This window comes from Oncorhynchus nerka, linkage group LG14, assembly GCF_034236695.1.
Source record: "Oncorhynchus nerka isolate Pitt River linkage group LG14, Oner_Uvic_2.0, whole genome shotgun sequence".
NCBI lineage: Eukaryota > Metazoa > Chordata > Actinopteri > Salmoniformes > Salmonidae > Oncorhynchus > Oncorhynchus nerka.
Window position 1 is genome coordinate 81,298,136 of NC_088409.1, and position 22,004 is coordinate 81,320,139.

Here is a 22,004-nt window from a genome sequence, read left to right on the forward strand (position 1 = left end):
CACAATGATTGATGACAGACACGCATCTTAACCTTAACCTGTATGGTGGGAAAAGGAGTCGTAGTAGAAGCACTAAACGCTAATATCTGGGGTGATGTCCATAGTAGCCCTAATTAAGGTCCAATTTTATCAAAAAATGATAACAGTTGATAGGAGAGCGAACATGGCTAATATATAAAGCTGATGCCAGACCAGTTCCCCTTGGTTGCCAGAGGTCTGTCTGGGTCTGTCTGTCAGTCAGATGATTTATAAATGTATTTCCAACAGAAGCAATCCATCACCCAGGAGCCACCCAAGAAGCTGCTCTAATTCAAATGGCTTTATCTGACACAACTATGAACACACGCCAAGCCAAAACCTGAGGCCAACACTCCAAGCCAAAACCTGAGGCCAACACGCCAAGCCAAAACCTGAGGCCAACACGCCAAGCCAAAACCTGAGGCCAACACAACAGAGGGAAAACCTGAGGCCAACACGCCAAGCCAAAACCTGAGGCCAACACGCCAAGCCAAAACCTGAGGCCAACACGCCAAGCCAAAACCTGAGGCCAACACGCCAAGCCAAAACCTGAGGCCAACACGCCAAGCCAAAACCTGAGGCCAACACGCCAAGCCAACACCTGAGGCCAACACGCCAAGCCAACACCTGAGGCCAACACGACAAGCCAAAACCTGAGGCCAACACGCCAAGCCAAAACCTGAGGCCAACACGCCAAGCCAAAACCTGAGGCCAACACGCCAAGCCAAAACCTGAGGCCAACACAACAGAGGGAAAACCTGAGGCCAACACGCCAAGCCAAAACCTGAGGCCAACACGCCAAGCCAAAACCTGAGGCCAACACAACAGAGGGAAAACCTGAGGCCAACACGCCAAGCCAAAACCTGAGGCCAACACGCCAAGCCAAAACCTGAGGCCAACACGCCAAGCCAAAACCTGAGGCCAACACGCCAAGCCAAAACCTGAGGCCAACACGCCAAGCCAAAACCTGAGGCCAACACACCAAGCCAAAACCTGAGGCCAACACGCCAAGCCAAAACCTGAGGCCAACACGCCAAGCCAAAACCTGAGGCCAACACAACAGAGGGAAAACCTGAGGCCAACACGCCAAGCCAAAACCTGAGGCCAACACGCCAAGCCAAAACCTGAGGCCAACACGCCAAGCCAAAACCTGAGGCCAACACGCCAAGCCAAAACCTGAGGCCAACACGCCAAGCCAAAACCTGAGGCCAACACAACAGAGGGAAAACCTGAGGCCAACACGCCAAGCCAAAACCTGAGGCCAACACAACAGAGGGAAAACCTGAGTCCAACACGCCAAGCCAAAACCTGAGGCCAACACGCCAAGCCAAAACCTGAGGCCAACACGCCAGAGCCAAAACCTGAGGCCAACCAAAACCTGAGGCCAACACGCCAAGCCAAAACCTGAGGCCAACACGCCAAGCCAAAACCTGAGGCCAACACGCCAAGCCAAAACCTGAGGCCAACACGCCAAGCCAAAACCTGAGGCCAACACGCCAAAACCTGAAACACCTGAGGCCAACACGCCAAGCCAAAACCTGAGGCCAACACAACAGAGGGAAAACCTGAGGCCAACACGCCAAGCCAAAACCTGAGGCCAACACGCCAACACGCTGCCAAAACCTGAGGCCAACACGCCAAGCCAAAACCTGAGGCCAACACGCCAAGCCAAAACCTGAGGCCAACACGCCAAGCCAAAACCTGAGGCCAACACGCCAAGCCAAAACCTGAGGCCAACACAACAGAGGGAAAACCTGAGGCCAACACGCCAAGCCAAAACCTGAGGCCAACACAACAGAGGGAAAACCTGAGGCCAACACGCCAAGCCAAAACCTGAGGCCAACACGCCAAGCCAAAACCTGAGGCCAACACGCCTGAGGCCAACAGCCAAAACCTGAGGCCAACACGCCAAGCCAAAACCTGAGGCCAACACGCCAAGCCAAAACCTGAGGCCAACACGCCAAGCCAAAACCTGAGGCCAACACGCCAAGCCAAAACCTGAGGCCAAACGCAGCCAACCCTGAGGCCAACACGCCAAGCCAACACCTGAGGCCAACACGCCAAGCCAAAACCTGAGGCCAACACGCCAAGCCAAAACCTGAGGCCAACACGCCAAGCCAAAACCTGAGGCCAACACGCCAAGCCAAAACCTGAGGCCAACACGCCAAGCCAAAACCTGAGGCCAACACGCCAAGCCAAAACCTGAGGCCAACACAACAGAGGGAAAACCTGAGGCCAACACGCCAAGCCAAAACCTGAGGCCAACACGCCAAGCCAAAACCTGAGGCCAACACAACAGAGGGAAAACCTGAGGCCAACACGCCAAGCCAAAACCTGAGGCCAACACGCCAAGCCAAAACCTGAGGCCAACACAACAGAGGGAAAACCTGAGGCCAACACGCCAAGCCAAAACCTGAGGCCAACACGCCAAGCCAAAACCTGAGGCCAACACGCCAAGCCAAAACCTGAGGCCAACACGCCAAGCCAAAACCTGAGGCCAACACGCCAAGCCAAAACCTGAGGCCAACACGCCAAGCCAAAACCTGAGGCCAACACAACAGAGGGAAAACCTGAGGCCAACACGCCAAGCCAAAACCTGAGGCCAACACAACAGAGGGAAAACCTGAGGCCAACACGCCAAGCCAAAACCTGAGGCCAACACAACAGAGGGAAAACCTGAGGCCAACACAACAGAGGGAAAACCTGAGGCCAACACGCCAAGCCAAAACCTGAGGCCAACACGCCAAGCCAAACCCTGAGGCCAACATGCCAAGCCAAACCCTGAGGCCAACACGCCAAGCCAAAACCTGAGGCCACCACAACAGAGGGAAAACCTGAGGCCAACACGCCAAGCCAAAACCTGAGGCCAACACGCCAAGCCAAAACCTGAGGCCAACACAACAGAGGGAAAACCTGAGGCCAACACGCCAAGCCAAAACCTGAGGCCAACACGCCAAGCCAAAACCTGAGGCCAACACGCCAAGCCAAAACCTGAGGCCAACACGCCAAGCCAAAACCTGAGGCCAACATGCCAAGCCAAAACCTGAGGCCAACACGCCAAGCCAAAACCTGAGGCCAACACAACAGAGGGAAAACCTGAGGCCAACACGCCAAGCCAAAACCTGAGGCCAACACAACAGAGGGAAAACCTGAGGCCAACACGCCAAGCCAAAACCTGAGGCCAACACAACAGAGGGAAAACCTGAGGCCAACACGCCAAGCCAAAACCTGAGGGCAACACAACAGAGGGAAAACCTGAGGTACAAACGAAGAATAGAGAAATTGTTTGCATCATTTTTGTTTGTGCATAAATGAACAACACTTATGATTTTAGACCACTATCAAACTCCAAGTTGGACTATTTAAGAACATAGGACAGATCATTTTTAAAATGTAATGACTGCTCTCATCCATTTTGCTTAACGGGTTGCATCATGGTACCTACTATTGTTATTATTTGGATTGCATAACTTTAATATTGAAATATTGTTTTCAAACCTCCTGCAGGCCCAGGTCTCTGTATTCTTTATGTCACGTAGGCCCCACTTCCCACCTCTCCACCACTCCACCCTGTACTCTCTGTGTTGGACCACAGTGTCCAGGAGCCTTTTAGCACAATGGCTATATCAGCGAAATCGACTGTATTACACCCAGAACACTGAGAGGAAAAGTCAACCCTTCAAGAATGGACAATGGGTGTGGAGGGGGACTTCTGGGATGGAGAGCGAGAGAGCCAGAGCGAGAGAGAAAAAAAACAGAGAGAGATTGAGACAAAGTGAGACAGAGAGAAAGAAAGAGATAGTGGGCAAGACAGAGACAGAGAGAGACAAAGAAAGACAGAGGGAGAGAAACAGAGAGACGGGAAAGAGACAGAGTGGCAGGTAGTTGAAACAGATCCACCTTTGTGTGTGGTGAAACATTGCTTGACTTGGCCCTATTAGGTGGAGGGGTGGTCAGATTCCACTCTTGTGCCCGTGCCAGGTTCTGCAGGTGGCACCACCCAGGCCGGGTTAGCGCCAGAACGCTACAGACCTTTTGTGACCCAGGATTCACACGGCAGGTGGATAATGAATAACAATGCCTACACACACATACACACCAACACACACACTCATCCCAACACACACTCTTGCATATGTTCTATACACAACTGCATGTACACTCAAGCACACACAAAGTCTCTCATACACATTTATACTGCACATACACTCTGTTTAAAAATCTTCTGTGCACAAAAACACACAGCAGGCTTTGAGGGATTATTCTAGCAGGGGACAGTGGTGCAGCAGGTAAACTAAGTGGTTACTGTTCTTAGGCCGTCATTGAAAATGAAAATTTGTTCCTAACTGACTTGCCTAGTTAAATAAAGGTCAAATACATGTTCAAAAATCTAATAAAATGTCTATGCTACAATTCCACAGAGTCCTGAAGGGGGAAAGGTGGTGGTGAGAGGGTGGGAGGGGAGTATCTGACATGCTTTCCTGAGTTGGATTTTTATTCAATTAGAAGGGGGGTTAACAGTGTGGTGGGGGGTATGCTAGTGTTGTTGTGCTAAGGGACTTCCCACCACACACAGATCAACAATTGGCTGATGTGGTCTCTATCCTGTACTGTAGAGTCAACAAGATTGGGACAGGCAAAGGGAGGATGTGAAAGGGGAACAAACAACACACACACGGCTATAAGAACAGGAGAAGAGGAAAGGGAAGCAATATGGAAACTGTCTCTATAAATAAGGTAAACAAAGGTCAGTATTTCCTCAAGCACGTTATAAATCACCTACGTACATAATTCAGTCATTACACACACACACACACACACACACACACACATATCCTTGGCGTACACATCGCTGACAAACTGAAATGGACCACCCAAACAGAGAGCGTGGTGAAGAAGGCGCAACAGAGCCTCTTCAACCTCAGGAGGCTAAAGAAATGTGGCTTGTCACCTAAAACCCTGACATATTTTTACAGATGCACAATTGAAAAAATCCTGTTGGGCTGCATCACCACCCGGTATGGCAACTGCACCGTCCGCAACCGCAAGGCTCTCCAGAGGGTAGCGTGATCTTCCGAACGCATCACCGGGGGCAAACTACCTACCGTCCAGGACACCTACAGCACCCGATGTCACAGGAAGGCCAAAAAGATAATCAAGGCCATCAAACACCCAAACCACTGCCTGTCCACCCCGTTATCATCCAAACGGTGAGGTCAGTACAGGTGCATCAAAGCTGGGACCGAGAGACTGAAAAACAGCTTCTATCTCAAGATCACCAGACTGTTAAACAGCCACCATTAGCACATTAGAGGCTGCTGCCTATAGGCATAGACTAGGAATCACTGGCCACTTTAAGGAAAGGAACACTAGTCACTTTAATAATGTTTACATATCTGGCATTACTCATCTCATATGTATATACTGTATTCTATACTATTCTACTGTATCTTAGTCTGTTCTGCTCTAACATCGCTATTCCATAGGTATATATTTAGTCTTAATTTATTCCTACTCAGATTTGTGTGTATTGGGTTTATGTTGTATTGGGTTTATGTTGTATTGGGTGTATGTTAATTTGTTAGCTATTACTTGTTAGATATTACTGTACTGTCGGAGCTAGAAGCACAAGCATTTAGTTAGATATTACTGCACTGTTGGAGCTAGAAGCACAAGCATTTAGTTAGATATTACTGCACTGTCGGAGCTAGAAGCACAAGCATTTAGTTAGATATTAGTGCACTGTCGGAGCTAGAAGCACAAGCATTTAGTTAGATATTACTGCACTGTTGGAGCTAGAAGCACAAGCATTTAGTTAGATTTTACTGCACTGTCGGAGCTAGAAGCACAAGCATTTAGTTAGATATTACTGCACTGTCGGAGCTAGAAGCACAAGCATTTAGTTAGATATTACTGCACTGTCGGAGCTAGAAGCACAAGCATTTAGTTAGATATTACTGCACTGTTGGAGCTAGAAGCACAAGCATTTAGTTAGATATTACTGCACTGTCGGAGCTAGAAGCACAAGCATTTAGTTAGATATTACTGCACTGTCGGAGCTAGAAGCACAAGCATTTAGTTAGATATTACTGCACTGTCGGAGCTAGAAGCACAAGCATTTAGTTAGATATTACTGCACTGTTGGAGCTAGAAGCACAAGCATTTAGTTAGATATTACTGCACTGTCGGAGCTAGAAGCACAAGCATTTAGTTAGATATTACTACACTGTTGGAGCTAGAAGCACAAGCATTTAGTTAGATATTACTGCACTGTCGGAGCTAGAAGCACAAGCATTTAGTTAGATATTACTGCACTGTCGGAGCTAGAAGCACAAGCATTTAGTTAGATATTACTACACTGTCGGAGCTAGAAGCACAAGCATTTAGTTAGATATTACTGCACTGTCGGAGCTAGAAGCACAAGCATTTAGTTAGATATTACTACACTGTTGGAGCTAGAAGCACAAGCATTTAGTTAGATATTACTGCACTGTCGGAGCTAGAAGCACAAGCATTTAGTTAGATAATACTGCACTGTTGGAGCTAGAAGCACAAGCATTTAGTTAGATATTACTGCACTGTCGGAGCTAGAAGCACAAGCATTTAGTTAGATAATACTGCACTGTTGGAGCTAGAAGCACAAGCATTTAGTTAGATAATACTGCACTGTTGGAGCTAGAAACACAAGCATTTTACTACTACAACCTCAATAATATCTGCTAATCACATGCAGGGTATTTTAGGTTGTTTGATTAGGTAATCCACTAGTAGCTCCCAGCCGTCAGTCTGTCTGGGGCCAAACACCTCCTATTGTGTGTCTGTGTGTGTTTATGTGCGCACGTATGAGCTCTGTGTGTTAGTGTATGCGCTCTGTGTGTGTGTGTGTGTGTGTGTGTGTGTGTGTGTGTGTGTGTGTGTGTGTGTGTGTGTGTGTGTGTGTGTGTGTGTGTGTGTGTGTGTGTGTGTGTGTGTGTGTGAACACTGAGTGCATTCCTTTTGTGCGTCCGCCTGGCCTGTGTGTATGCATACAACTTTGCAGGGTCACTAATTCTCCAAACATCCCATCCCAGAATCACACAGTCCCCAGTACTACTGTCACTCTGCAGACCCCTGACCTCTTGTCATGTCTCTTAGACCTGTTGCTGCTCCCACTGACCTCCCCCTGCCTGTCCCTGAGAAGAGGCCTACTCCAGATCCAGAAATGAGGTCATGTGTTGACGTGGAAGCAATACCCCTGGAAGCTAAAAATGCTGTCAGCTGCTTTGTCATGGTAACGCCCCCATCGTTAACCCTTGGCTTTCCCCCTGGCTGGTTGAACCTGGTGGTGAGGAGGGCTGAGGAGGATGGGTAACCTGATATGTAGGAAAATGGCGTGCGGTTAGGGCAGGTTACAGTGCTAATGTGTAGCGTTTAGGCTACACATTTGATGTGCAGACAGACACGTCTACAGAGTGATAGAGGGACACCCCAAACATGAACAGAAAACATTTCAATTGAAAATGTATGGCCGGCTTTCTCACCATCTTGTTGTCTTGTTGATCTCTTTCTTCATCTCACTAAACTACCATACTCTCACCCTCTCCATCTATTCTCTGTCTCTCCATCTATTCTCTGTCTCTCCATATATTCTCTCTGTCTCTCCATCTATTCTCTCTGTCTCTCCATCTATTCTCTCTGTCTCTCCATCTATTCTCTCTGTCTCTCCATCTATTCTCTCTGTCTCTCCATCTATTCTCTCTGTCTCTCCATCTATTCTCTCTGTCTCTCCATCTATTCTCTCTGTCTCTCCATCTATTCTCTCTGTCTCTCCATCTATTCTCTCTGTCTCTCCATCTATTCTCTGTCTCTCCATCTATTCTCTCTGTCTCTCCATCTATTCTGTCTGTCTCTCCATCTATTCTCTGTCTCTCCATCTATTCTCTCTGTCTCTCCATCTATTCTCTCTGTCTCTCCATCTATTCTCTGTCTCTCCATCTATTCTTTCTGTCTCTCCATCTATTCTCTCTGTCTCTCCATCTATTCTCTGTCTCTCCATCTATTCTCTCTGTCTCTCCATCTATTCTCTCTCTCTCCATCTATTCTCTCTCTCTCCATCTATTCTCTGTCTCTCCATATATTCTCTCTGTCTCTCCATCTATTCTCTCTGTCTCTCCATCTATTATCTCTGTCTCTCCATCTATTCTGTCTGTCTCTCCATCTATTCTCTGTCTCTCCATCTATTCTCTCTGTCTCTCCATCTATTATCTCTGTCTCTCCATCTATTCTTTCTGTCTCTCCATCTATTCTCTGTCTCTCCATCTATTCTGTCTGTCTCTCCATCTATTCTGTCTGTCTCTCCATCTATTCTCTCTTTCTCGATCTATTCTCTGTCTCTCCATCTATTCTCTCTGTCTCTCCATCTATTCTCTCGGTCTCTCCATCTATTCTCTTTGTCTCTCCATCTATTCTGTCTGTCTCTCCATCTATTCTCTGTCTCTCCATCTATTCTCTCTGTCTCTCCATCTATTCTCTCTCTCTCCATCTATTCTCTCTCTCTCCATCTATTCTCTCTGTCTCTCCATCTATTCTCTCTCTCTCCATCTATTCTCTCTCTTCCATCTATTCTCTGTCTCTCCATCTATTCTGTCTGTCTCTCCATCTATTCTCTGTCTCTCCATCTATTCTCTCTCTCTCTATCTCTTCTCCATCTGTCTCTCCATCTATTCTCTCTGTCTCTCCATCTATTCTCTCTCTCTCCATCTATTCTCTCTCTCTCCATCTATTCTCTCTCTCTCCATCTATTCTCTCGGTCTCTCCATCTATTCTCTCTGTCTCTCCATCTATTCTGTCTGTCTCTCCATCTATTCTCTGTCTCTCCATCTATTCTCTCTCTCTCCATCTATTCTCTCTGTCTCTCCATCTATTCTCTCTGTCTCTCCATCTATTCTCTCTCTCTCCATCTATTCTCTCTCTCTCCATCTATTCTCTCTCTCTCCATCTATTCTCTCTGTCTCTCCATCTATTCTCTCTGTCTCTCCATCTATTCTCTCTCCATCTATTCCTCTGTCTCTCCATCTATTCTCTCTCTCCATCTATTCTCTCTCTCCATCTATTCTCATCTATTCTCTCGTCTCTCCATCTATTCTCTGTCTCTCCATCTATTCTGTCTGTCTCTCCATCTATTCTCTGTCTCTCCATCTATTCTCTCTCTCCATCTATCTATCTATTCTCTCTCTCCATCTATTCTCTCTGTCTCTCCATCTATTCTCTCTCTATTCTCTCATCTATTCTCTCTCTCTCCATCCATCTATTCTCTCTCTCTCCATCTATTCTCTCTGTCTCTCCATCTATTCTCTCGTCTCTCCATCTATTCTCTCTGTCTCTCCATCTATTCTCTCTCTCCATCTATTCCATCTATTCTCTCTCCATCTATTCTCTCCATCTCCCATCTATTCTCTCTCCATCTATTCTCTGTCTCTCCATCTATTCTCTATTCTCTGTCTCTCCATCTATTCTCTGTCTGTCTCTCCATCTATTCTCTGTCTCTCCATCTATTCTCTCTGTCTCTCCATCTATTCTGTCTGTCTCTCCATCTATTCTCTGTCTCTCCATCTATTCTCTCTCTCTCCATCTATTCTCTCTGTCTCTCCATCTATTCTCTGTCTCTCCATCTATTCTCTCTCTCCATCTATTCTCTGTCTCTCCATCTATTCTTTCTGTCTCTCCATCTATTCTCTCTGTCTCTCCATATATTCTCTCTCTCTCCATCTATTCTCTGTCTCTCCATCTATTCTCTCTGTCTCTCCATCTATTCTCTCTCTCTCCATCTATTCTCTCTGTCTCTCCATCTATTCTCTCTCTCTCCATCTATTCTCTCTCTCTCCATCTATTCTCTCTCTCTCCATCTATTCTCTCTCTCCATCTATTCTCTCTCTCTCCATCTATTCTCTCTCTCTCCATCTATTCTCTCTCTCTCCATCTATTCTCTCTGTCTCTCCATCTATTCTCTCTCTCTCCATCTATTCTCTGTCTCTCCATCTATTCTCTCTCATTCCATCTATTCTCTGTCTCTCTCTATTCTCATCTATTCTCTCTCTCTCCATCTATTCTCTCTCTCCATCTATTTCTGTCTCTCCATCTATTCTCTCTGTCTCTCCATCTATTCTCTCTCTCTATTCCATCTATTCTCTCTCTCTCCATCTATTCTCTGTCTCTCCATCTATTCTCTCTGTCTTTCCATCTATTCTCTGTCTCTCCATCTATTCTGGGTGTCTCTCCATCTATTCTCTGTCTCTCCATCTATTCTCTCTCTCTCCATCTATTCTCTCTCCATCTATTCTTTCTGTCTCTCCATCTATTCTCTGTCTCTGTCTCTCCATCTATTCTGTCTGTCTCTCCATCTATTCTCTGTCTCTCCATCTATTCTCTCTCTCCCATCTATTCTCTCTGTCTCTCCATCTATTCTCTTTGTCTCTCCATCTATTCTCCATCTATTCTCTCTCCATCTCCATCTATTCTCTCTCTCTCCATCTATTCTCCATCTATTCTCTCTGTCTCTCCATCTATTCTCTGTCTGTCTCTCCATCTATTCTCTCTCTCTATTCTCTCTGTCTCTCCATCTATTCTCTGTCTCTCCATCTATTCTCTCTCTCTCCATCTATTCTCTCTCTCCATCTCTCTCCATCTATTCTCTCCATGTCTCTCCATCTATTCTGTCTGTCTCTCCATCTATTCTCTGTCTCTCCATCTATTCTCTCTGTCTCTCCATCTATTCTGTCTGTCTCTCCATCTATTCTCTGTCTCTCCATCTATTCTCTCTCTCTCCATCTATTCTCTCTGTCTCTCCATCTATTCTCTCTGTCTCTCCATCTCCATCTATTCTCTCTCTCCATCTATTCTCTGTCTCTCCATCTATTCTTTCTGTCTCTCCATCTATTCTCTCTGTCTCTCCATATATTCTCTCTCTCTCCATCTATTCTCTGTCTCTCCATCTATTCTCTCTGTCTCTCCATCTATTCTCTCTCTCTCCATCTATTCTCTCTGTCTCTCCATCTATTCTCTCTCTCTCCATCTATTCTCTCTCTCATCTATTCTCTCGGTCTCTCCATCTATTCTCTCTCTCTCCATCTATTCTCTCTCTCTCCATCTATTCTCTCTCTCTCCATCTATTCTCTCTCTCTCCATCTATTCTCTCGGTCTCTCCATCTATTCTCTCTCATTCCATCTATTCTCTCTCTCTCCATCTATTCTCTCTGTCTCTCCATCTATTCTCTCTCATTCCATCTATTCTCTCTCTCTCCATCTATTCTCTCTCTCTCCATCTATTCTCTCGGTCTCTCCATCTATTCTCTCTCTCTCCATCTATTCTCTCTCTCTCCATCTATTCTCTCGGTCTTTCCATCTATTCTCTCTGTCTCTCCATCTATTCTGGGTGTCTCTCCATCTATTCTCTGTCTCTCCATCTATTCTCTCTGTCTCTCCATCTATTCTCTCTGTCTCTCCATCTATTCTCTCTGTCTCTCCATCTATTCTCTCTGTCTCTCCATCTATTCTCTCTGTCTCTCCATCTATTCTCTCTCTCTCCATCTATTCTCTCTGTCTCTCCATCTATTCTCTCTGTCTCTCCATCTATTCTTTCTGTCTCTCCATCTATTCTCTGTCTCTCCATCTATTCTCTCTGTCTCTCCATCTATTCTCTGTCTCTTCATCTATTCACACACACACACACACACACACACACACACACACACACACACACACACACACACACACATCACATACATATCGCTATCCCCACCTCCTGAGTTCTGGATCTGACACAGAGTTTCATCAGTGTGTGTGTGTGTCCCGTATGTCAGTGTGTTTACCGAGGGGGAAAGGCTAGTGTGCCAGCGGCACGGAGATTGTGATTAGAAGAGGCCTTTTCTTATTAAAATGGCCATTGAATCGAGACTCTGGCCCATCAGAGTAGATCAAGCCTTTTTTTTTCATGGGCGCTCTTTTTGTCATAACCCCTAACTGATTACCACAGCCAGGCCTTTCATTCCCAGAGGAGTTCTGAGCTCAGGAAGAAGATCCCGAGTGAAGAAAAGACCACCTCCTCTGCCTGCCAGGATAGAGGGAGCTTAAGATAGAAATCAGAGGGAGAGAGAGATGGAAGGAGAGAGGGAGGGAATGAGAGAGAGATGGAAGGAGAGAGGGAGGGAATGAGAGAGAGATAGATGAAACACTCGTCAAGGTGTTTGCAATCAGCCTCCATTGTGAGAAACCGAGGGAGAGTTGGCAGGCAAAGCATCTATGTGTGGTTATGTTGGTGTTGTATTCAGCTGTGCTGCTCATGCTACATGATTGAAATGTTAAGAGAAAAGTCACGGTTAAGGGGGTGATCGTACCTCAATAAATATCACAAACGTACATACAGAAGCACATACACATTTCACAGAGATGGATCCCTTACACACACACACACACACACACACACACACACACACACACCTCAACATCAGTTCTAGAAGAATTCTAAAATTTTGGGGAGATGGTGAAGAGATGGATGAAGTGGAGAAAAAGGAAGACTGCCAAACTGGAACTAAATCTCTCCCACTTAACTCCCTTTCTTTGTCTTATTCTCCATCTCGCTGCCCCCTTCTTTCTCTCTCTCCTTTTTACAAAAGTACTATTTCTCCCTCAGTCAAGTCAATGAAAGTGGCAGTGGCTCTCTTTTCTTTTCAGAGCCTCAAACCCTCTCTCATTCACTCTCTTTCAAATGATCTGCCCGAGCCCTCTTGATTGGAGCCCATGTCTCTCTCTCCCTCCCCCTCGCTCTCTCTTTCTCTCTAGCTCCTCCTCAGAGCCTTCTGTCTGTCCATCAACCATGCTTTTCCAGGAGAGAATAAGAGAGAGAGAGAAAGGAGAAAGAGAGAAAGGAAGAAAAAGAAAGCGGGGTAGAAGAGTGGTGAGAGAGAAAGAGGAGGAGACTGAAAAACAAGTCACCCACGGAGAGAGGGAAGGACAGAGAGGGAAGCAGAGGGGAGAGCAGACGGGAGGGATGGGGTGTCTGGGTAGAGAGCGGCCTGGGGTATTTATTCTGGCTCTTTTGACATGTTAATTTGCTTCGTGACTACTTTAATCGTTCCCTCTTCCCGTCGCAGCCTTCAAAGAGAGGATGCTTTTCAAAAAGACGAGGGAGTGGAGTGGAGAGAGAACGAGCTGGCTCCAAAACCATTCTTTACACAATGTCCCCTGAATGTTCACGGTTGTTAGCTGAATATTTGCTGAAAAATGAATGGAGTTTTAACAGTGTGGTTACATGTGGGTTATGCGGGTGGCGTTCGGTTGCGTTTGTTGTGTTTGTATTGTCAGAGCGCTGCCCGCCTGCTTGGGTCACACTCAACAAGCACTTTTTTCCTGGCCTGAATGGGGTGTGAGGAGAGAGGACGATGAGTGTTAGGAACAGCAGGGGAAAGAGTTGAGCCAGGACCGTGCTACGAGCAGGAAGAAACCTTCAACACCTCCAGTAATGATCACTGAATTACAATTCATCTGGTGGAGGGATGGGGAGGGGGAGTGAGGAGAGGGAGGGGGAGAGGGAAGAGGGAGGAGGAGAGGGAGAGGGAGAGGGAGGAGGAGAGGGAGAGGAAGAGGGAGGAGGAGAGGGAGAGGGAGAGGGAGGAGAGAATGGAGAGGGAGGAGGAGAGGGAGGGGGAGAGGGAGAGGGAGGAAGAGAGGGGAGAGGGAGAGGGAGAGGGAGGAGGAGAGGGAGAGGAAGAGGAAGAGAGGGAGAGGGAGGAGAGAAGGGAGAGGGAGGAGGAGAGGGAGGGGGAGTGAGGAGAGGGAGGGGGAGAGGAAGAGGGAGGAGGAGAGGGAGGGGGAGAGGGAGAGGGAGGAAGAGAGGGAGAGGGATAGGGAGGAGGAGAGGGAGAGGGAGAGGGAGGAAGAGAGGGAGAGGGATAGGGAGGAGAGGGAGAGGGAGGAGGAGTGAGGAGAGGGAGGGGGAGAGGAAGAGGGAGGAGGAGAGGGAGGGGGAGAGGGAGAGGGAGGAAGAGAGGGAGAGGGATAGGGAGGAGGAGAGGGAGGGGGAGAGGGAGAGGGAGGAAGAGAGGGAGAGGGATAGGGAGGAGGAGAGGGATAGGGAGGAGGAGAGGGAGAGGGAGTGAAGCATAAGTGAAGCTCCTCATAAGTGAAGCTAAACAAGCAAGAAATGAGGACTCTAAGGTACAGCAATTATTTTAGCGTGATTGCTGAAAAAAATAAGGGGCGAAAGGATCCTCCGTCATGAGACATTTCGTCCTCTTTGTCATGCTTTTCCTTTCCCCTACCTGGTGGTAATAGATTCTCGTCTCTCCTTACAGCAACACAAAATGAGCTTCTCTAGAAAGGCAGAAAAAGTGACATGCACATTCAATTCTATTCTAGTGTATGTGAATGTGTGTGTGTGCGTGCTTGTGTGTCGGAATAGAGACATGCGATAATGTTCACCACGGTGCTTTCACCAGAGACAGCCTGACTAGCACTAACAACCCTGGAGAGGGAGGGAAAGGGAGAGGGAGAGAACGGGAGAGAGAGGGAGAGATGGAAGAAGGGAGGGCAAGAGAGAGAGAGGTGACACAAAGAAATACATACACCTTTATTTTATTTTTATTTATTTTTTTTACATACACCTATATTCTTATTTTCAATGACGGCCTAGGAACAGGGGCAGAACGCCAGATTTGTACCTTGTCAGCTCGGGGATTTGAACTTGCAACCTTTCGGTTACTAGTCCAACACTCTAACCACTAGGCTACCCTGCCGCCCCATGAAGAGAGGGGGAAAGATAGAGAGAAATACATGAAGAGAGGGAGAAAGATAGAGAGAAATACATGAAGAGAGGGAGAAAGATAGAGAGAAAAGTGGGCAGAAGAGAGAGGGAGACTACAGATACAAACCTAACATGCATTTGTGTATTTAAAGTCAAGAGGGACTAGAGGGATAAATAGAATTACGTGATGAATTTAGATGATGCTCCCTGGTGCATATTTAACAATGTTAACAGAGAGAGACAGAGACAGAGAGACAGAGAGACACAGAGAGAAAGAGAGAGCGACAGAGAGAGAGGATAGAGACGGAGAGAGACAGAGACTACATCTCTTACAACTACATCAATACTGGAAAGCTGTGTGATATGTAATACCCCATAATTCAATCATGTGAACCACTTTCAGTTGAGAAGGTCTACGGTCAGGATCAACAGGTTAAGGTTAGGAGAATAGAGCAAGAGAAGGTCTACGGTCAGGATCAACAGGTTAAGGTTAGGAGAATAGAGCAAGAGACGGTCTACGGTCAGGATCAACAGGTTAAGGTTATGAGAATAGAGCAAGAGAAGGTCTACGGTCAGGATCAACAGGTTAAGGTTAGGAGAATAGAGCAAGAGACGGTCTACGGTCAGGATCAACAGGTTAAGGTTATGAGAATAGAGCAAGAGAAGGTCTACGGTCAGGATCAACAGGTTAAGGTTAGGAGAATAGAGCAAGAGAAGATCTACGGTCAGGATCAACAGGTTAAGGTTAGGAGAATAAGAGCAAAACACTACAATCCAGTCTTTGGACACAATCCTTCCTCTCTCTGATGCTAATCTGGTCATACACACAAACACACTCATTCATGCAAGTACACATCTTGCTACAACAGAACAGGCGGGTGGACAGGCAGGGTGACTTGAAAGAGCTTCCCTCTACTTGATGTAGTATTTGTAAAGGTGGTGTAGAGGTTTAAACTCCCAGTCTACTCCCCACCCATCCTCCCCCCAATGAGAGGTGTCAAAACAGTATGCCACCTTCATGGTTCAGCCACCCAAGGCGTCTGCCTCCAACACATACACACATAAACTCGCACACATGAACGCAATAAACGGACAAACACACACAGTCACATACATTAACTCACATGAACGCAATACACACACGGACTCACACATCGATACACACACATTCACACATCGATACACACACGGACTCACACATCGATACACACACATTCACACATGCAAACCCTTGTGACACGTCCTTCCGACAATCCCCCCTCAACAATGCAGTCACCCTCAACAGACGACTAGCGGCAGAGAGCGTTACCCCAACACCCAAGCTCATAGAAACAAGGGAATGAGAGAGAAAAGAGCCCAAAAGCAAACCCCCGGTCCTTCTCATGGGACCCTCCCTGGCCCCTGCATCTCTCTCCCCTTGGCCCCTGTGCTCTGTGTACATTCTGGCGGCCCCCGAACACCCAGCTGTCAGGATCCTGACGTCTTAATAAATCCTGGCCCTCGACCCTGTCATGAATACCAGCAAGATGGATGAACAACTTAGTGACCTTTGACCCTCAGCCAGTGTTCACAATCCTCTGACCCCCCCCCCCCTAACCCACACACCCCCCAACCTCACTGCTTCAACAATGATGGAGGAGTCCCATTCACTCACCACTGCTGGGAACCAGAGGCCAAGGTACCCCCATAACCTTGACACACACACACACACACACACACACACACACACACAACCTCGTTCCGACAGAGGACTTGAGACCCAGCCCCCCATCTCAGCCCCTCTTTAGTGTCTTGGTCCACATGATTATATTGAAGTTGAGCCCCCCTGTATTCTGCCTCATCAGTGCACTTGAAGGCTGACAATGACCTTTTAACCCATCAAACACTGAGGTAGACCCTGGACTGTCGCTCTGGTAGCCATGGAGACCCAGGCAGAACGTGAGTGTGTGTCTGCCCCAACTCTGATGTGATAGAGCACGTACCACTGATGTTATATGACACAGCACATGCATACAATGCCCTCCGTAATTATTGGGACAGTGACACAGAAAGTTAGACGCACAAATATCATAACCCCCGAAATGCTAACCTCCCCTGCTATTGTAATGGAGAGAGGTTAGCATGTCTTGGGGGTATGATATAAAATGCTAACCTCCCCTGCTATTGTAATGGAGAGAGGTTAGCATGTCTTGGGGGTATGATATAAAATGCTAACCTCCCCTGCTATTGTAATGGAGAGAGGTTAGCATGTCTTGGGGGTATGATATAAAATGCTAACCTCCCCTGCTATTGTAATGGAGAGAGGTTAGCATGTCTTGGGGGTATGATATAAAATGCTAACCTCCCCTGCTATTGTAATGGAGAGAGGTTAGCATGTCTTGGGGGTATGATATTTGTGCGTCTGTAACTTTCCTTATTCACGATTCATTAAGGACTATCCACAATAATGGCAGCATCCACATCAACGTAGAAATGTTTACAAACATATTATATTCTTATTTACAATAAAAGTGACGTAATATATTACCATTCATTGGACGCTAAATATTCTAAAACAACCAAAACAAACAGCAAATGCATCCAACAAGTTTGTAGAGTCACAAGCTTGATGTAATCATTGTGTTCTAGGAATATGGAACCAAATACTTAACTTTGACTACTTTAATACACAGAAGTGAATTTGTCCCAATACTTTTGGTCCCCTAAAATGGGGGACTATGTACTGAAAGTGCTGTAATTTATAAACTGTTCACCCTATATGGATGAAAATACCTTTTAATTAAAGCTGACAGTCTGTACTTTAACCTCGTAGTCATTATATAATTTCAAATCTAATTTGCCAAAATAACTAAACATGTGTCACTGCCCCAATAATTACGTAGGGCACTGTATACTCATCGCAAAAAGACACATTAACACATGACTAGACACTCAGAGACAATCATTGCAAAGATAGACTAAAGGGCACTCAGATGCCCATGAGTTTGGTATGAGAGAGAACTAAATGTTGCTGACTCACACCAGTAAGGATACATCATCTTTCAAAGACTACCCTCAGTCAGCTCTCCTTCCTTCAGCCTGCCATCTCTGCTCTCTCCTTTGAAGACAACCCAGGGGAGAGAGAAACCTGCCCCTGCCATCCACACAGCCACAGAAACCAACAGGGGAGACAGGCTACACTCCAAAGAACATTCTTGCCCCGAAATGCTACCCCCTGACCCCCAACCTATCCCCCACACACACACCATCTTTGGCCATTTGTACCTCAGTGTGCCCTCCTCGACCATCCTCAGAAGGAGCCAGCCAGCCCTAGTACACTAAATCACCAGGCCTGTTTGTCATGCAATTAGTCCTGAGATAGTGCTTAAAGGTTCCCCCGTAAATGAAGGTAGGTAGAGTGGCCCGTCCCCGTTAAATCAACCTGGCCGGCCTCTGACCCCACGCTGCAGCAGCCCACTGCCCTTTAGGCTGGGGGGAGGCAGCTGACGGCTGACTACACACACACACACAACACACTGGTAGTCACACACCAGGAACCACACACACAACAGACTGGTAGCCACACACCAGGAACTACACACACAACACACTGGTAGTCACATACCAGGAACCACACACACAACAGACTGGTAGCCACACACCAGGAACTACACACACAACACACTGGTAGTTAGATAGGTCTGATTTGGTCCTGCCGTACATACCTACACGTACGCTACGGTCACAAGACGCAGGCCTCCTAATTGTCCCTAGAATTTCTAAGCAAACAGCTGGAGGCAGGGCTTTCTCCTATAGAGCTCCATTTTTATGGAACGGTCTGCCTACCCATGTCAGAGACGCAAACTCGGTCTCAACCTTTAAGTCTTTACTGAAGACTCATCTCTTCAGTGGGTCATATGATTGAGTGTAGTCTGGCCCAGGAGTGGGAAGGTGAACGGAATGGCTCTGGAGCAACGAACCGCCCTTGCTGTCTCTGCCTGGCCGGTTCCCCTCTTTCCACTGGGATTCTCTGCCTCTAACCCTATTACAGGGGCTGAGTCACTGGCTTACTGGGGCTCTCTCATGCCGTCCCTGGAGGGGGTGCGTCACCTGAGTGGGTTGATTCACTGATGTGGTCATCCTGTCTGGGTTGGCGCCCCCCCTTGGGTTGTGCCATGGCGGAGATCTTTGTAGGCTATACTCAGCCTTGTCTCAGGATGGTAAGCTGGTGGTTGAAGATATCCCTCTAGTGGTGTGGGGGCTGTGCTTTGGCAAAGTGGGTGGGGTTATATCCTTCCTGTTTGGCCCTGTCCGGGGGTGTCCTCGGATGGGGCCACAGTGTCTCCTGACCCCTCCTGTCTCAGCCTCCAGTATGTATGCTGCAGTAGTTTATATGTCGGGGGGCTAGGGTCAGTTTATTATATCTGGAGTACTTCTCCTGTCCTATTCGGTGTCCTGTGTGAATCTAAGTGTGCGTTCTCTAATTCTCTCCTTCTCTCTTTCTTTCTCTCTCTCGGAGGACCTGAGCCCAGGACCATGCCCCAGGACTACCTGACATGATGACTCCTTGCTGTCCCCAGTCCACCTGGCCGTGCTGCTGCTCCAGTTTCAACTGTTCTGCCTTATTATTATTCGAACATCTTGGCCATGTTCTGTTATAATCTCCACCCGGCACAGCCAGAAGAGGACTGGCCACCCCACATAGCCTGGTTCCTCTCTAGGTTTCTTCCTAGGTTTTGGCCTTTCTAGGGAGTTTTTCCTAGCCACCGTGCTTCTACACCTGCATTGCTTGCTGTTTGGGGTTTTAGGCTGGGTTTCTGTACAGCACTTTGAGATATCAGCTGATGTACGAAGGGCTATATAAAAACATTTGATTTGATTTAGTCACACACCAGGAACTACACACACAACACACTGGTAGTCACACACCAGGAACTACACACACAACACACTGGTATCCACACCGGGAGAGAAACGTGGTAGTCACACACCAAGAGAAAAACATGGGAACTGGGAATCATCTGACTGGGATTGGGATTGGGGCTGGTGGTGTGGTGGGTAGGGGAGGAGAGACTGGGAATCATCTGACTGGGATTGGGGCTGGTGGTGTGGTGGGTAGGGGAGGAGAGACTGGGAATCATCTGACTGGGATTGGGGCTGGTGGTTTGGTGGGTAGAGGAGGAGAGACTGGGAATCATCTGACTGGGATTGGGGCTGGTGGTGTGGTGGGTAGGGGAGGAGAGAGAGAGAGAGACTGGGAATCATCTGGCTGGGATTGGGGCTGGTGGTGTGGTGGGTAGGGAGGAGAGAGAGAGAGAGAGAGAGAGAGAGAGAGAGAGAGACTGGGAATCATCTGGCTGGGATTGGGGCTGGTGGTGTGGTGGGTAGGGGAGGAGAGAGAGAGAGAGAGATTGGGAATCATCTGACTGGGATTGGGGCTGGTGGTGTGGTGGGTAGGGGAGGAGAGAGAGAGAGAGACTGGGAATCATCTGGCTGGGATTGGGGCTGGTGGTGTGGTGGGTAGGGGAGGAGAGACTGGGAATCATCTGGCTGGGATTGGGGCTGGTGGTGGGTGGGTAGGGGAGGAGAGAGAGAGAGACTGGAATCATCTGACTGGGATTGGGGCTGGTGGTGTGGTGGGTAGGGGAGGAGAGACTGGGAATCATCTGACTGGGATTGGGGCTGGTGGTGTGGTGGGTAGGGGAGGAGAGACTGGGAATCATCTGACTGGGATTGGGGCTGGTGGTGTGGTGGGTAGGGGAGGAGAGACTGGGAATCATCTGACTGGGATTGGGGCTGGTGGTTTGGTGGGTAGGGGAGGAGAGACTGGGAATCATCTGACTGGGATTGGGGCTGGTGGTGTGGTGGGTAGGGGAGGAGAGACTGGGAATCATCTGACTGGGATTGGGATTGGGGCTGGTGGTGTGGTGGGTAGGGGAGGAGAGACTGGGAATCATCTGACTGGGATTGGGATTGGGGCTGGTGGTGTGGTGGGTAGGGGAGGAGAGACTGGGAATCATCTGACTGGGATTGGGGCTGGTGGTTTGGTGGGTAGGGGAGGAGAGAGAGAGAGACTGGAATCATCTGACTGGGATTGGGGCTGGTGGTTTGGTGGGTAGGGGTGGAGAGAGAGAGAGAGAGAGAGAGATTGGGAATCATCTGACTGGGATTGGGGCTGGTGGTGTGGTGGGTAGGGGAGGAGAGACTGGGAATCATCTGACTGGGATTGGGGCTGGTGGTTTGGTGGGTAGGGGAGGAGAGACTGGGAATCATCTGACTGGGATTGGGGCTGGTGGTTTGGTGGGTAGGGGAGGAGAGAGAGAGAGACTGCAATCATCTGACTGGGATGGGGGCTGGTGGTTTGGTGGGTAGGGGAGGAGAGAGAGAGAGACTGGGAATAATCTGGCTGGGATTGGGGCTGGTGGTGTGGTGGGTAGGGGAGGAGAGACTGGGAATCATCTGACTGGGATTGGGGCTGGTGGTGTGGTGGGTAGGGGAGGAGAGAGAGAGAGAGACTGGAATCATCTGACTGGTATTGGGGCTGGTGGTGTGGTGGGTAGGGGAGGAGAGAGAGAGAGACTGGAATCATCTGACTGGGATTGGGGCTGGTGGTGTGGTGGGTAGGGGAGGAGAGAGAGAGAGACTGGAATCATCTGACTGGGATTGGGGCTGGGGCTGGGAGGAAAGTAAGACTGGGAGCTATTTAGACTGGTCTCTCCTGAGCAATTTATCCATCAGATACATACTGCAGACAGGCAGGCATGTACCCCTGACCTAGCTAACACATCCCAATAGCAGGCCTGTTCCCCTGACCTAACTAACACATCCCAATAGCAGGCCTGTACCCCTGACCCAACTACCACATCCCTATAACAGGCCTGTTACCCTGGCCTAACTAACACATCCCAATAGCAGGCATGTTACCTTGACCTAGCTAACACATCCCAATTGCAGGCCTGTTCCCCTGACCTAACTAACACATCCCAATAGCAGGCCTGTACCCCTGGCCTAACTACCACATCCCAATAGCAGGCCTGTTCCCCTGACCTAACTAACACATCCCAATAGCAGGCCTGTTCCCCTGACCTAACTAACACATCCCAATAGCAGGCCTGTTCCCCTGACCTAACTAACACATCCCAATAGCAGGCCTGTTCCCCTGACCTAACTAACACATCCCAATAGCAGGCCTGTTCCCCTGACCCAACTACCACATCCCTATAACAGGCCT

The 22,004-nt window shown here is 48.1% G+C and overlaps 1 protein-coding gene across 2 annotated transcripts in view; it reads right to left on the bottom strand.

Annotated features, from left to right (window-relative positions):
• The window catches only part of LOC115108932 (ephrin type-A receptor 4), a 121,981-nt gene that overhangs the window by 90,938 nt on the left and 9,039 nt on the right, over positions 1-22,004 (bottom strand). The window lies entirely within an intron of this gene.